The sequence below is a fragment of the Schistocerca nitens genome, chromosome 9 (assembly GCF_023898315.1).
Source record: "Schistocerca nitens isolate TAMUIC-IGC-003100 chromosome 9, iqSchNite1.1, whole genome shotgun sequence".
NCBI classification, from domain to species: Eukaryota; Metazoa; Arthropoda; class Insecta; order Orthoptera; family Acrididae; genus Schistocerca; species Schistocerca nitens.
The window spans coordinates 419,770,101-419,786,415 of NC_064622.1; the positions used below are offsets into that span (position 1 = coordinate 419,770,101).

General features: G+C 42.9%; 1 long non-coding RNA gene across 1 annotated transcript in view; it reads left to right on the forward strand.

Annotated features, from left to right (window-relative positions):
- LOC126203649 (uncharacterized) overlaps positions 1 to 3,188 on the forward strand; it is a 165,442-nt gene extending 162,254 nt beyond the window's left edge. The window contains exon 10 of the long non-coding RNA XR_007540330.1: positions 3,150 to 3,188. This is a non-coding gene — a long non-coding RNA (uncharacterized LOC126203649). The remainder of the gene's footprint in view (positions 1 to 3,149) is intronic.
- Positions 3,189 to 16,315: the final 13,127 nt, after the last annotated feature.

Sequence of the window (16,315 nt, forward strand, 5' to 3'; positions counted from 1 at the left end):
AGACCTTATGTCATGTACGCTCTTCTGTTCGGTACATCCCAACCATGGGTGCCAAGTCGAGTGGCACGATTTATTTCCCTGTGTCTGGAGAGTAAGTTTGACTGGAGTGTCATTCTGTGGACCCAAGATGGCAGACAGCACAGACACGTGACTGCTGTGAGTGCCACTGTGGTCGAGCTAGTATCGAGCATGTATGGTGGCATAGTGAGTCAGCTGCAACCAGAGGAACCAGCGATGTCTTCCAGCACCAGTTATAAGAGGTGAACAAGCCTACAGCGAAGCACCAGCGGCCAAAATGTCGTGGTGGCCAATGTATCCATACTGTGGCGTGTACTTGAAGATGTTAAAGTTACTGAGCCGCTCCATGGAGACGATTGTGCAAGTTCTGGGCAGAATTGTTGCTGAGGGCCTCAAGAATTTGATGCACTGAACTTCTGTTACCTAAATGTCACTACAGTCTGTGAGAGGCATGGCCGCTGTGTGGTTGGTGCCTGTTCACAGCCAGATGGACAGTGATCCCAGTTGAGGCAGAGAACCTGGCTTCAGCATATCAAGAGGAGCACTAACTGAGAACTTTGGCAGCTGACAGTTGCATGCTGGTGACTTTATGGTTGGTACAGTGTATCGCATGGTATACTAGTTGTACATTGGGTACCTCTGCTAGCAAAGCATTCCACTTGGAAGTCTGTGGTTGTTGTGTGATAAGGTGTGGTTGTTTATTGATTTCACATAGAAGTGTGGGTGTGTTTGTGCAGTGAGTGCGAGCACTTCGATTTGTTAACTACATGATGTGAGTGTGATTAATTGTATTGATTCAAAATTGTTAGCTTAAACTATGCTCTGAACATAACTCTCTTGTTGAGACTATTGTGCTTAAAATCATCTTGTTACTTGTTCTATGTAAAAATCAACTTGTTGCATTATTATATAAGATGTTTCTGGAAAAAAAAACACTTTCAGCTGCAAATGAACTTTTACAGAGCATAGTGTGTAGTTAGTTGTGGTATTATATGGTGACAGTGGTAGTAGTAAACAAATACGCAATTATGTGTTACGATCCTAGTTAGATCCAAGAGTCTTTTTCCATTCTGTGTTTTTCTACTGAAGTTGTCTCACATATTATTACTGGTTATGTCCGAGAGCCAAGCATTGTAAATTTTTGTCGTTGTTAGCTGTGTATGATTCGGCTAAGGTAATGTTGTTTGATGGAAGATACTTTTTATTGATTGTTTGGAGCCCAATGTCAGTATCTTTATAGGCTACAGAAATATCTTACTTAAGGAAAGCGTATTTCTAATCTGTTCATGTTAAACAAAATAATTGTTAAAATACACTCCTGGAAATGGAAAAAAGAACACATTGACACCCGTGTGTCAGACCCACCATACTTGCTCCGGACACTGCGAGAGGGCTGTACAAGCAATGATCACACGCACGGCACAGCGGACACACCAGGAACCGTGGTGTTGGCCGTCGAATGGCGCTAGCTGCGCAGCATTTGTGCACCGCCGCCGTCAGTGTCAGCCAGTTTGCCGTGGCATACGGAGCTCCATCGCAATCTTTAACACTGGTAGCATGCCGCGACAGCGTGGACGTGAACCGTATGTGCAGTTGACGGACTTTGAGCGAGGGCGTATAGTGGGCATGCGGGAGGCCGGGTGGACGTACCGCCGAATTGCTCAACACGTGGGGCGTGAGGTCTCCACAGTACATCGATGTTGTCGCCAGTGGTCGGCGGAAGGTGCACGTGCCCGTCGACCCGGGACCGGACCGCAGCGACGCACGGATGCATGCCAAGACCGTAGGATCCTACGCAGTGCCGTAGGGGACCGCACCGCCACTTCCCAGCAAATTAGGGACACTGTTGCTCCTGGGGTATCGGCGAGGACCATTCGCAACCGTCTCCATGAAGCTGGGCTACGGTCCCGCACACCGTTAGGCCGTCTTCCGCTCACGCCCCAACATCGTGCAGCCCGCCTCCAGTGGTGTCGCGACAGGCGTGAATGGAGGGACGAATGGAGACGTGTCGTCTTCAGCGATGAGAGTCGCTTCTGCCTTGGTGCCAATGATGGTCGTATGCGTGTTTGGCGCCGTGCAGGTGAGCGCCACAATCAGGACTGCATACGACCGAGGCACACAGGGCCAACACCCGGCATCATGGTGTGGGGAGCGATCTCCTACACTGGCCGTACACCACTGGTGATCGTCGAGGGGACACTGAATAGTGCACGGTACATCCAAACCGTCATCGAACCCATCGTTCTACCATTCCTAGACCGGCAAGGGAACTTGCTGTTCGAACAGGACAATGCACGTCCGCATGTATCCCGTGCCACCCAACGTGCTCTAGAAGGTGTAAGTCAACTACCCTGGCCAGCAAGATCTCCGGATCTGTCCCCCATTGAGCATGTTTGGGACTGGATGAAGCGTCGTCTCACGCGGTCTGCACGTCCAGCACGAACGCTGGTCCTACTGAGGCGCCAGGTGGAAATGGCATGGCAAGCCGTTCCACAGGACTACATCCAGCATCTCTACGATCGTCTCCATGGGAGAATAGCAGCCTGCATTGCTGCGACAGGTGGATATACACTGTACTAGTGCCGACATTGTGCATGCTCTGTTGCCTGTGTCTATGTGCCTGTGGTTCTGTCAGTGTGATCATGTGATGTATCTGACCCCAGGAATGTGTCAATAAAGTTTCCCCTTCCTGGGACAATGAATTCACGGTGTTCTTATTTCAATTTCCAGGAGTGTAAGTCTCACGCGTACACAGCTCCCAGTCCAAACGCTACTTCATCTAAATCCTAGGCCACACATGTGACACATCTTGTTCTTCAATAGTATGTGTCAACACGAGTAATCTTGAAGACAAGCGTTAAAAATTCCAACCACTGTTAAGGAATAGTTCTGAAGATACAACTTCAGCAAACAGTCCTAGGAGAACCTTAGGGAAACTCGTCTCGGAACAAGATAGGCCAAAGACATTCTTCAAAATTGGGCAGAGCACAGAGAGCTTTCGTTAGCTGTGCTAATCTAATGAGCATGACAGTCTTTTTTATTACCAGGGTGTCCATAGTAGTGGAAGTTGTAGAAACGTTAGTCAATGTGCAGTCCAGTCATGCACTGAAGCATGTTTCTCGTCCTTGCAGCAAGTCTGATGAACGGGTAGCGAAGAACGAAGACTGGTCTGGGCCACCTGCTGCAGCAGCAGCAGCAGCAGCAGCAGAAGAGGGTGCTGCAAGAGAGATGTCCGTGGACAGCCTGAGTCTTCTCGCTGGTAAGTGGCGTAACTTCTTGTATGCAATTTAGCAGGCGCAACTACTTCCTGCACACCTGTACCACACCCTGGAAAAGTCACAAACGTTCATGTGAGCCAAGCACTGTATGTACTGTTTAAAACCAATCCAGTGACCTAGCCTTTGCTTCAGTCTGCACAGTTTTACGAGGGAATGCAAAAATTATGAAACCTCTGTATTGAGGAACTTCAGAATTTTCATCCGAAGTCTATGATCGTATATCGCTATAGGTCTCAGAACAGTTGGCTTCATGGAGCTGTCAAGGTTCTATAGATTCTTACACTTTTCTGTGCCAAATAAGTTCAAATGTGGAAGAAACACATCCTTTGACTGTAGCAAATGCTTCTGATGAGGTTTCCTCGATACCTCTTTCTGAGTAAAGAAATTATTCAGCAGATGATAAATTGTGGCAGGTTCTTTTTTTGCGCTCCTGTTTTGACCCATGCACATAGTGAATTAAATCAGAAACGAGCTTTGGTTAATGTAATAGCAAAAGTATAGTCAACCGACCTTTAAGTGCTTCCCACATTACGCAGCGTATGATTTTTGTCTCAATCTTAATGAAGTTCTGTCACTTCAGTCACTAGCAAAACGGTATTCACCATTTTCGCAAAACTACTGTTTTAAGTTCACTTTTTTTTTCTCCAGGAAGTAATGATTGAACCATTACTAACCTACAGAAATTCAACAATGTTGAGAGTCCTTTGAACTGACTTTGAGCTCTTTTAAATGCGCTTTTGAAGTTTCTCCTTAGGGTATTTCGCTTCTACATTCACAACATGGAACACCCATTTCGAAACTGGTTCTTTAGATAAGAATTCATTTCATGCCAGATGTCTAACTTTTTCTTTCTTTCTTTCTGTCTTTCTTTATTGCGTTTCGATTCCCCCCCCCCCAGAAAGGGGACGGGCTGGCAGCAGCGTAATACACCGCTCTGCAGCCTACAGATAAATTTAAAAAACATAATGAGAAGATATAACAATATAAAGAGGTGATAAAATGGTGACTGTTTAAAACTTGTACATGGCGAAAAAGTTGTTAAGAAAAATTAAATAACAAAGAGGTCAGTGATGCTGATTCAAAACCCTTAGGAAACAGACAGGCACAATTAAAAGACATGGCGACAGTCTGGTTTCTGTTCGCAGAACTTTAAAAATGGGACGCACAACACTGAACACTCACGGAAAATACTGCACTACAGAGTACAATTGCATATGGGTCTGGGGCGGGGGGCGAACAAATGAGGGGGGGAGGGGGGTAGCCGATAGAGGAAGAGGGCACAGAAAAAGGGGGGCGGACGGAGCAGGGCGGACGCGACAAAGGAGTTGGGAGGACAGTGATGTCTACCATTCCATCAAACTAAAGAATCTTAATGCAGGACTCTTCCACAGCGATATCAACAGTCAGGTAGACAGCTAGTTGATAAAGCACATATTTAACAACATCACTTCCAAAATGACTACAAATTGGACTGCCTGAAAATAAATAAATTAATTAATGAAACACCCAGAAGTCTTGGCCGGATGTCAAGTGTGACTTTGTGTACCTGTACACCATCGATGGGAAGTAAACGATTAGAGTGGCAGTCCTCTGTGACTGATAGAAGGGCCCACCAGAGTGCCCTAGTGTTAGAAATCTCATAGACACAGCTACATATTGGCATTGTATTAAATCCAATGGCGACATGTGAAAATTTGTGTTGGACCGGGACTTGAATCCGGATGCTCCACTTCTCAATAGCAGTTCCTTTAATCACTTAAGCCACCTGATCACATCTCCTGCCCTCCCCAGATTCCTACATGCCACACACTAGACTACAGATGTAGTGTCCTCCATCCATTATCCCCCATCTGCTCGCAGTTATTCACATGAGTCGCACAAGAATTCAGACAAGTAAGTGCATCCGCACAGAAAACATCATTTTAAGGTGTCTGTTCTTTTGGACATGTTACAAAGAACAGACACCATACATACATACGTGCATTACTGTTGTTCATGTTTAGTGTCGTTACTAGGCCTGGTAAAATATACAGGGTCTTACAAAATGATACGGCCAAACTTTCAGGAAACATTCCTCACACACAAATAAAGAAAAGATGTTATGTGGACATGTGTCTCGAAACGCTTACTTTCCATGTTAGAGCTCATTTTAGTTTCGTCAGTATGTACTGTACTTCCTCGATTCACCGCCAGTTGGCCGAATTGAAGGAAGGTAATGTTGACTTCGGTGCTTGTGTTGACATGCGATTCATTGCTCTACAGTACTAGCATCAAGCATATCAGTACGTAGCATCAACAAGTTAGTGTTCATCACGAACGTGGTTTTGCAGTCAGTGCAATGTTTACAAATGCGGAGTTGGCAGATGCCCATTTGATGTATGGATTAGCACGGGGCTATAGCCGTGGCACGGTACGTTTGTATCGAGACAGATTTCCGGAACGTAGGTGTCCGGACAGGAAGACGTTCGAAGCAATTGATCTGCGTCTTAGGGAGCACGGAACATTCCAGCCTATGACTCGCGACTATGGAAGACCTAGAACGACGAGGACACCTGCAATGGACGAGGCAATTCTTCGTGCAGTTGACGATAACCCTAATGTCAGCGTCAGAGAAGTTGCTGCTGTACAAGGTAACGTTGACCAGATCACTGTATGGAGAGTGCTGCGGGAGAACCAGTTGTTTCCGTACCATGTACAGCGTGTGCATGTACTATCAGCAGCTGATTGGCCCCCACGGGTACACTTTTGCGAATGGTTCATCCAACAATGTGTCAATCCTCATTTCAGTGCAAATGTTCACTTTACGGTTGAGGCTTCATTCCAACGTGATGAAATTGTAAATTTTCGCAATCAACATGTGTGGGCTGACGAGAATCCGCACGCAATTGTGCAATCACGTCATCAACACAGATTTTCTGTGAACGTTTGGGCAGGCATTGTTGGTGATGTCTTGATTGGGTCCCATGTTCTCCCACCTACGCTCAATGGAGCACGTTATTATGATTTCATACTGGATACTCTACCTGTACTGCTAGAACATGTGCCTTTACATGTATGACACAACATGTGGTTCATGCACGATGGAGCTCCTGCGCATTTCAGTCGAAGTGTTCGTACGCTTCTCGACAACAGATTCGGTGACCGATGGATTGGTAGAGGCGGACCAATTCCATGGCCTCCACGCTATCCTGACCTCAAACCTCTTGACTGTCATTTATGGGGGCATTTGAAAGCTCTTGTCTACGTAACCCCAGTACCAAATGTAGAGACTCTTCGTGCTCGTATTGAGGACGACTGTGATACAATACGCCGTTCTCCAGGGCTGCATCAGCGCATCAGGGATTCCATGCGACGGAGGGTGGATGCATGTATCCTCGCTAACGGAAGACATTTTGAACATTTCCTGTAACAAAGTGTTTGAAGTCTCGCTGGTACGTTCTGTTGCTGTGTGTTTTCATTCCATGATTAATGTGATTTGAAGAGAAGTAATAAAATAAGCTCTAACATGGAAAGTAAGCGTTTCTGGACACATGTCGACATAACATATTTTCTTTCTTTGTGTGTGAGGAATGTTTCCTGAAAGTTTGGCTGTACCTTTTTGTAACACCCTCTATAAGAGGCAAAACAGAGTCAACATTAAGTGATGACTGTGAAGGGCACAGAGACGCTGTGAAATGATGTGAAACAGAGTTATAGCGCCTGACAGAGATTCAAAGAGACTCTTGGCAGGTGTAAGTTTTTGAAACATTCAGATGTGACAGTGGCCCGATGGTGGACTGCAAGGGAATATGAGGGCCGGTATACTCATTGTCATGGTTCCAATCGAACACATATGATTACACCATAAGGGAGATACTCCTTATTGTGCACGAAACATATTGTTACCCTTTGATATCCTTCTCTGCTGTCTGAGAACAATTAATGGACTCCCTCAACATTGTGTCATCCCGCAACATTGGTCAGAGACAACCAGCAGACTAGGGGGTTACTACACCATGTGTAGGCTGGCATAAACACCACAACACAGAAGGCTGCATTTGGAATATTGCTGTATGATTATTTCAGTGTAGGGAAAAATCGGGTATGACTTCAGGTCGTGGCTGGTATTGACCAAGGGTACTCTGATGGCACAATAATACGTCACTTACATCCTGCATCTTCATGTGGTACCTCCTATGAGACAGTATCATAGCGCCATTTTTCAAGAGGACAACGATCTTCCATATGCAACATGCGTCCCTATCAGCTCTCTGTGTTATGTTTATCTATTAGCTCTATACCCAATAGAATATATAGGACATCAGCTCGTATGCCATCTCCATCCCAGTGAAACTATCCAGGATATCAAGGACCAGTTACATCAGCTGTGGGCTAGCTAGCTTGTGTCAGGACCGGGTCAACGGTTTTATGACACAATTCTGTACTGAACCAATACATGCATCCCGACTAGTAATCCGGCCACCCCTTAAAATTAACCCACAAGAGGTGCACTCCTTTGTCTAGAGTTGAGATATTTACGACGAAGTCTTAGGATGCTCTTGTTCACACTATTTCATGGTTTACCCTCGTCGCAGACAGCTGGGGTACACTGATTACGGACGGGGGATGGGGAGGGGGGGGGGGGGGATGCGGTGGTGAAGCAAAGTAATCCGGCCATCCCTTAAAATTAACTATTTCAGTTATGTACAAAACATTGCCGACCCTTTGCATGATGCAGAACAAAGGCAGTCTCAAAAGAAGAAGAAGTAATTAATGAATAAAAGTGAAAAATTCATATTCATGAAAAGTCACTTGTCAAAATGAACAAACCCAAGCGAAAAGATGAAAGAAGAGAAATGTCTTCTTAAATGTTACTGTCACTGTCATTTGATGCAGCAAGAAGCCAATTGTATTTACACTTGCAAATACTTTCATTTCCAAACAAGTCCTCGTTAGTTCCCCTTCTATAAATTTTCGTCACAAGGGAACTAACACCATTTATAAAATTTATTGTTTTAGATATACTTTCTCCAATGGCCCGAAACAATATTTTTGTCCCTTTTTGCAGATAGGATAAATAGTCATCCTACTTGGACTAACATGGTTGTGAGGTTAGCGAAATAAGAGATTACCAGGAGCAGTCAAGAGTACGATGAGATCCAGAACCTGTCATCTGTAATCAAAATAAAATTAAGCATTAAGACACAAATGGATAACATCTTCCTCTATCAGAGGACATCGCTGTAGTGGGGTCGAAGTTGCACTGTTTGACTAAAATAGAGAAATGCCCAGAAAAAGGGGAGGAGATGAAATGAAATTTCACAAATTGAGAGGATACATTATGCTATTTCAGTGATTAACACACTGAGTCAAATTTACTTCATTTATCAGCAAGACGCTGAAATCCATCCTGCCTGGATGCATCATCTAAATTGGTTAGAAAGGGTTTCATGAAGCCGTTGTATCTTCTCCTGAGGTATCCCAACCCACGACCATTGTAATCGTACTTCATATTCTGGATACAGGAATGATGACGTCGTTGATGTCCGAACTGGTCTAAATCATGCACCATCAGGGATAGATCTAGGAATCTTGCAGGCTATAAGAATACTCAGTTACGCAGATAGTTCACAGATATACGTCCATGTGTGGATAGGCATTGTCCTGTTAAAAAATGCAACATGAAACATAATGCATGATGGTGCATGCATTTGTAAGCAGTCTGTACTTCCCAGTCATGGCATCACTCCAAATGGATCCATTTGTGTTGTAGTGTTAACAGTAACCTACACGTGCGTGTGTGTGTTCAATTTTAAACCAATGTGACATCTTGACACTGCATTATTTGACGAGCCAATCAAATGGCCGCCCATTCTGAGGCTACTTTCAGTCCAGTCACGAGCTGGTAATGCTGTCTCTCATGTGTATACAGCATACCAATGTCATTTACAGTGACCACTCAACATTTGAAGCTCTTCACATACCTTATATATCCTACCAGTTCTGGTACAACACCAAACATGAACGCCACTAACACAGCTTGGTGGCCATTCTGTCTTAGAGAATTTCTACACTAATCTTTTATAAATGCATTGATTCCGAAAGAGATTTTCACTCTGCAGCGGAGTGTTCGCTGATATGAGACTTCCAGTCTTCAAGTCTCGGTCCGGCACACAGTTTTATTCTGCCAGGAAGCTCCAAATGCATGGATCGTGTGAACATAGACGTAGTTACACTGTTATCCGACCATGGTTTCTGGGAGTTTCACTTTTTTATATATAAGGCAGTGTATATACGACAATTCTACGGATATACTAGGTGAACTATAGTGCAAAGTTCTTATGAAACATTGGCACTCCTAAGATTCAAGCAAGAACCATTTAAACCACATGGTTACATAACTAGGAGGGTGGGCTCACTATGTGGCAATACAGAGTGTGAGATGACGTTAACCACATCGTGTTTGCCTACCAGCGACGGAAATACGGAACATGCATACTACTTCGTCAGATTCTGTATGTGGGATACAGGAGCTCTTCCACCATCCCGTCGCTGCTGCCTGATACCGATGTCATTGCCTTGAACCTATTATCGAGCATCCTCATTGCAGACAATATGGAAATAAGACAGCTATTCCCAAAAGGAATGAACCCACCGTGACGACCTATGCAGTGAGCAACTCTGAAATTAATGTGTGTTTGTGTGTGTGTGTGTGTGTCTGTGTGTGTGTGTGTGATAGTGTAGTCGAGGGATGAAAATTTTCTGAACTTATGCTGCAAAGATAGAACTGCTTGAATGGTGTGTTGGATGGCTGTATGACTGTCTTAACCAGCGTTAAATAATAAAAAGTTACAGCAATGGATAAAATGCTTACTATCCACTCTCCAAAACACTACAAAGTTGCTCCACCACTGCTCAGCATCGAACACAAGAACTAAACTACTTGCTGTAGATACTCACGCGACATTTGTGTTTTGATCATAACAACATTTTACCCTATGTTTTCTACACTGTAAACTTACACATCTCTTGGTGTAAACAGTTGAGATTAAATTTACTGCACAACTAACTAATCAGTTTTGTAAATTTTATTGTGTTCTTACACCAGTTTATGTTTCTTACCTTTGTAAACAAGGGTGCGTTTTCATGAAAGTTAATCTTTCTCTTCACAGTGCACTCCGGCATGTCAGGTGGACAGGATCTTGCTCTACCCCATGTGGAGCCAGCATCCTGCGCGCTAGAAATTGAGTGCGAGAAGTAGACTGGTTAGTATACAATCAACACTGATGTGATAATGTGTTCATAAACTTGTTTATATTTGTTTAGCTCTGTCGATATGGGTACATTTTGATAAACTTTAACCTTTTTGTTCACAGTCTACACATTCCTGCTGGACAGAATAGTGACTATACTGGCCCAGAGCAGCAAGTGTTGTGCTGTCTAAACAAAACACTCTTCAGGACCAAGCACTGTTGGTCGGAAAGGATCTGATTATAGCCTCGAGCAACAAGAATTCTGCTTGCCATGCAAAACGGCATTCGAACTCGACCTAAGGAACTAAAATGGTGAGTATCCAATCCAGTGTCCTGTGATAATGTCTTCTTACACTGGTTTATATTTTTCACATATACAACTGGGGTATATTTTAATGAAACATAGTTCTTTTGTTCACAGTTACTCAGGCCTGTTTGCTGGCAGTGTTCTGATTTTGGACCAAAGCAGCAACTGTCCTGAACACTTGACAAAACAGCCTGCAGAGCCAAGCACTACTCAGGTCTATTTTCCGTGAAGAAGCTGATTTCAGCCCAGAGCAGGAAGCATTCCACTCACCAGGCGAGATGGTGTTCAGACTCGACAACAGGAAACAGGATGGTGAGTATATGATCCAGTCTGCTTGATATTTTGTTCACACACTAGTTTATATTTTTTACCTCTAACGACGTGGGTACATTTTGATAAAAAGTAATCGTTATTGTTCACAGTCTACTCAACCCTACTGGCTGGAGGTTGACTATATTGGTCCAGTGCAGCAGGTATTCGGCTCGCTAACAAAACAGCCTTCATGGCCAAGTACTACTCAGACCTGTCGACTAGAAAGGAGCTGAATTTGGTGCAGAGTTGCAAGCATTCTGCTCACTAGATAAAACAGTCTTCAAACTCGAGCGCAAGAGATGGGACTGTGAGTACATGTTTCACCCCGTTGTGATACTGTGTTCTTATATTCTTCTGCAATTTTTACCATGATCCTTAAATATACACTTTGATGAAATGTAACCAGTTTCTTCACTGTCTAATCAGGCCTACTTGGCGGTGAGGAGCATTTTGGTCCAGAACAGCAACTGCCCTTCTGGCTAGACAAATTGTCCTTCGGTGTCTAGTACTACTCAGAAATGTTGGCCGGGAAGGAGCTAATTTTACCTTGAAGAAGTCAGCATTCCGCAGACCATGCAGAACGGTCTTCAGTCTCGAGAACAAGGAGAATGGTGAGTATAAGTTCCAGTCTACTATGATTTTGTGATCTTACACTTGATTATTTATTTACCTTCATCGACAACAGTACAGTTTAATGAAACGTAATGCCTTCATTCACAGTCTACCTAGACGTGTTGGATGGGAAAGAGCTTTTGTTGACTCCAGAGTACACACAGATTAGTGTCAACATCTGCCCAACTATGTTGGACTATTCTTATTTCCTCCCATATCACCAGTCTACATTTCTAACACTGACATGCGATCACACATCTTAGTAAGCACCTGTACAACATTCCTCTTTTTGTTTTTCATTGCCTAACATTTCAGTTCGGGCTAAAACTACAAAGTTGCTCATTTCACAAATTTGGTACATTTTTCACTACATTTAGCGATGTTACAGATAGAAATATTTCATTACAACCTTTTCTCTCTGAGATTGTCACTTTGTGAAAGACATACTAATAGACACAAACCGTTATTTACCGGTAACTTCCGACTGTTGCTTGTGTTAGCTACCTGTGTTCTACTGCTCAACAACATTCATTGAAATTTCAACTTAAACTGTAACATAGTTGACCTTCTCTCGGTTATTTTGTGAACGTTGTTTATCAATTTGAAATTAATACAAATAAGTACACTGGACTGCACCGACAGAAAGAACCAAGGCAGTACACAGTACGGTAACGTAATACGGAACATTTTGCATGTGACAGTAATCGATGATCTAACAGGAGTGCAGGAATTAATTTTGTCATAGAACTACGTTAAGCGCCTACGTGCCTTAAAACCAGCCACACAATCCCTACCTATCATGCAGTTCTTTTTATGCTGCAGTCCAGTCTGCACACATCACTGAATCTTGCATGACTACAATAACACTTGGGAAAGGGTCAGAGTACCAACACAGACAGAACAGACTATCTGAAAAAATCAACTATTTTGTCGAGTCCCGTTACTTGCCAATGACGTTGACGGTAAGAACGCACAAAATTTGTGCAAAATTGACAACAATACTCATCTGAATTCAGGGAGTTGGGAGACAAACTAATGTGGATACAAAACAATGCCGTTGTGTCGTAATTAGTTACTCGTAGATAACCTTAAAATCCCTTTGATGTTGTGCCATGTAGATCTTAGGAAAGTTTTGGGCTCTGCCTTCAATAAAATCACACCATTTCTTCAGAACAAAAATCACACTAGCAACCTGGACTCAACCACACGGCCATCGTTGACATCCTGTTACAACAATAAGCCAGTATTCCAATGAAGGCCTCAACCAACTGACCGACAATTGTTTGAATCATAATGTATGACCTCCCATATGCTTTGTTCACTTAAACTACCTCCATCTAAGTCTGTAGATATTGCCACCATCAGAAATAAATATTGAAACGGCAACTAAAAAGACTGCCTATGTGATTTTATGTATTTAGTCTTATTTAATATGAAATGAACAAATTCAAAGCGTATGATGTGACCAAGTCAGGTTACAGTCTGAAGTAAGTCCGACATCAGCCAAGCCCCAAGACGTTTCCTTCCATTCAATGGCCTGTCTGTCTTAGTTAGAACGTATGAGGCTGCTGTGACATCAGACAAGCCACTTTATCAATTATTTGTCTATCAAAACTGCAGTGTCCTATATTGGTTTCTGCAGCGGATACTCTTTAGCAACACTCTCTGAAAAATTATCCCTTAATTTTTACTGTCTTAAAATGCGTTTTTTGCACGTACTATTTTTCTTTCCTTGGTCATCCTTTCCTTTGACTCGTCCGTTCACTGATTTCCAAGTGATATCTGCCCTCAGAAATTCAGTCTTACTAATTGTTTGTGCCTTAGCGATACCTTATGTCAGCTCTCTGAAACTTTCTGCAACTATGCTCTCCTGCCTGTCCTAATGACAGGGTGCCCTTGTCCCCCTCCCTTTCCTCCCTATGCAACAATGGTAGCTTCCTGCCTTCAGGTGGTCCTACAAATTCTAATTTCAGTGCTTAGTTGAAATTGATATATTTTACGTACTAACATTGAAATCACAAAGCATGTTTTCGCAAAACTTACTGTAATCTAATTGTATGTACATCATCAGTGAGCGAGGTGGCGCAGTTGTTAGCACACTGGACTCGCATTCGGGAGGACGCCCGGCCATCCTGATTTAGGTTTTCAGTGATTTCTCTAAATCCCTCCAGGCAAATGCCGGGATGGTTCCTTTCAATGGGCATGGCTGACTTCCTTCCACATCCTTCCCTAATCCGATGAGACCGATGACCTTGCTGTTTGGTCTCTTCCCCCCAAACAACACAACCCCTATGTACATCATCCTGTGAATGCATATACTTATCACTCTCCATCATTTTAATTTATCGACAGATTAGCTATGAGTGTGCTGAGCATGCAAAGTGGAAGAATCTACCACTGCCATGTCTCAACCTTCTCACATTGTTTTTGAAACTTCCATCAGCTCTGAATATCGGTACATGATAAACTTCTCCTTCCTTTATTTCTACATCATGTAGGTATATTTCACTTTCTCACATTTTCTCCTGCCACCAACTGTTCATAGCCTTCAATTCTGGCATTTTCATTTCCCTTACAAGTCTTACCAGTTTTTAGAACTCCCTCCAACATTTAACACTATATATTTCAAGAGAACATGCACTGATAGTTACACCATTTTTTATATATATATATATATATATATATAATAGAGGGAAACATTCCACGTGGGAAAAATATATATAAAAACAAAGATGTGTGACTTACCGAACGAAAGCGCTGGCAGGTCGAATGACACACAAACAAACACAAACACACACACACAATTCAAGCTTTCGCAACAAACTGTTGCCTCATCAGGAAAGAGGGAAGCAGAGGGAAAGACGAAAGGATGTGGGTTTTAAGGGAGAGGGTAAGGAGTCATTCCAATCCCGGGAACGGAAAGACTTACCTTAGGGGGAAAAAAGGACGGGTATACACTCGCACACACACACATCTCCATCCACACATATACAGACACCGAGCTAGGTGGTGCAGTGGTTAGCACACTGGACTCGCATTTGGGAGGACGACGGTTCAATCCCATCTCCGGCCATCCTGATTTAGGTTTTCCGTGATTTCCCTAAATCGTTTCAGGCAAAAGCCGGGATGGTTTATTTCAAAGGGCACGGCCGATTTCCTTCCCAATCCTTCCCTACCCCGAGCCTGCGCTCCGTCTCTAATGACCTCGTTGTCGACGGGACGTTAAACACTAACCACCACCACCAGTTTCTGATTTCGGAATCTCTGTCTGACCATGATGTAATCTAACTGAAATCTTCCCGTATCACCGCCTTTTCCAAGCAGACCTCCTCCTTACAAATGGTGTCTGTATATGTGTGGATGGATATGTGTGTGTGTGTGTGTGTGCGAGTGTACACCAGACGCTTTTTTCCCCCTAAGGTAAGTCTTTCCGCTCCCGGGATTGGAATGACTCCTTACCCTCTCCCTTACAACCCACATCCTTTCGTCTTTCCCTCTCCTTCCCTCTTTCCTGATGAGGCAACAGTTTGTTGCGAAAGCTTAAATTTTGTGTGTGTGTTTGTGTTTGTTTGTGTGCCCAGCGCTTTCGTTCGGTAAGTCACACATCTTTGTTTATATATATATATATATATATATATATATATATATATATATATATATATATATATATATATATATATATATATATATAATGTGTGTGTGTGTGTATTAAATTTAAAGTTAATTCTTAACACTTCACATCTAACTCCACCACACAGTTTCACGTGCTAGTGCTGGTGTGTTAACCTATAAGATATGAGGTAAGTGATTATGACCCTCCACCTTGAGATCTAACCCTAGGCATGGGACCAAAGAGAGTGTTGCTGTCCACCATGTCTCCCATGACAACTTCTTCCTCATCAACACCATCGTCCACTCCTGTTCTTACTCCAGAGCCCTCTTTCTCGAGATGTGAGTTAGGTTCATAAATCTCAGAATAAAAGCCTCGCAATGACACATGAAGGCCACCATTTTCCTCACCATGTAACAAAGTTTGTTTTCAAAGTACACACAGATTAATTTGTTACACTACTTTTTCCAAATATTTTCAGAATAATTTTAGACATGGCTTTAGTGATGGAAGCTTAACATTATTACTCATTATGATTTACTCTGTCCAAGGAATACCACTCATGACTCCATAGACTTTTCCCTGTCCATTATTGTATTTTTTGTTTTTTATAGACTGAAAAATATACTTTCTTGATTGCATTTGCTACATTTACTGAATCACTAGATCTTTTTATATTTACACTTCTGAGACCACCTATTCTGGTGCTCCACACTGCTCAGTCTCTTATTTACTTACCCAGTTACATAAAATATACAGATCACACACCTGTTTGTGGCACAATTTAGTCATCTTCTAAACATCAGATACTTGCCCTCATATATATTACATATTCTGCACTGTTACCTTAGTTCCAAGTTACATTTCTATTACATTTATTCCTCTTGTAACCTATTTTACTTAAACCATAAAAACAGTGTTCATAGATGTATATCACAGAGCGTTA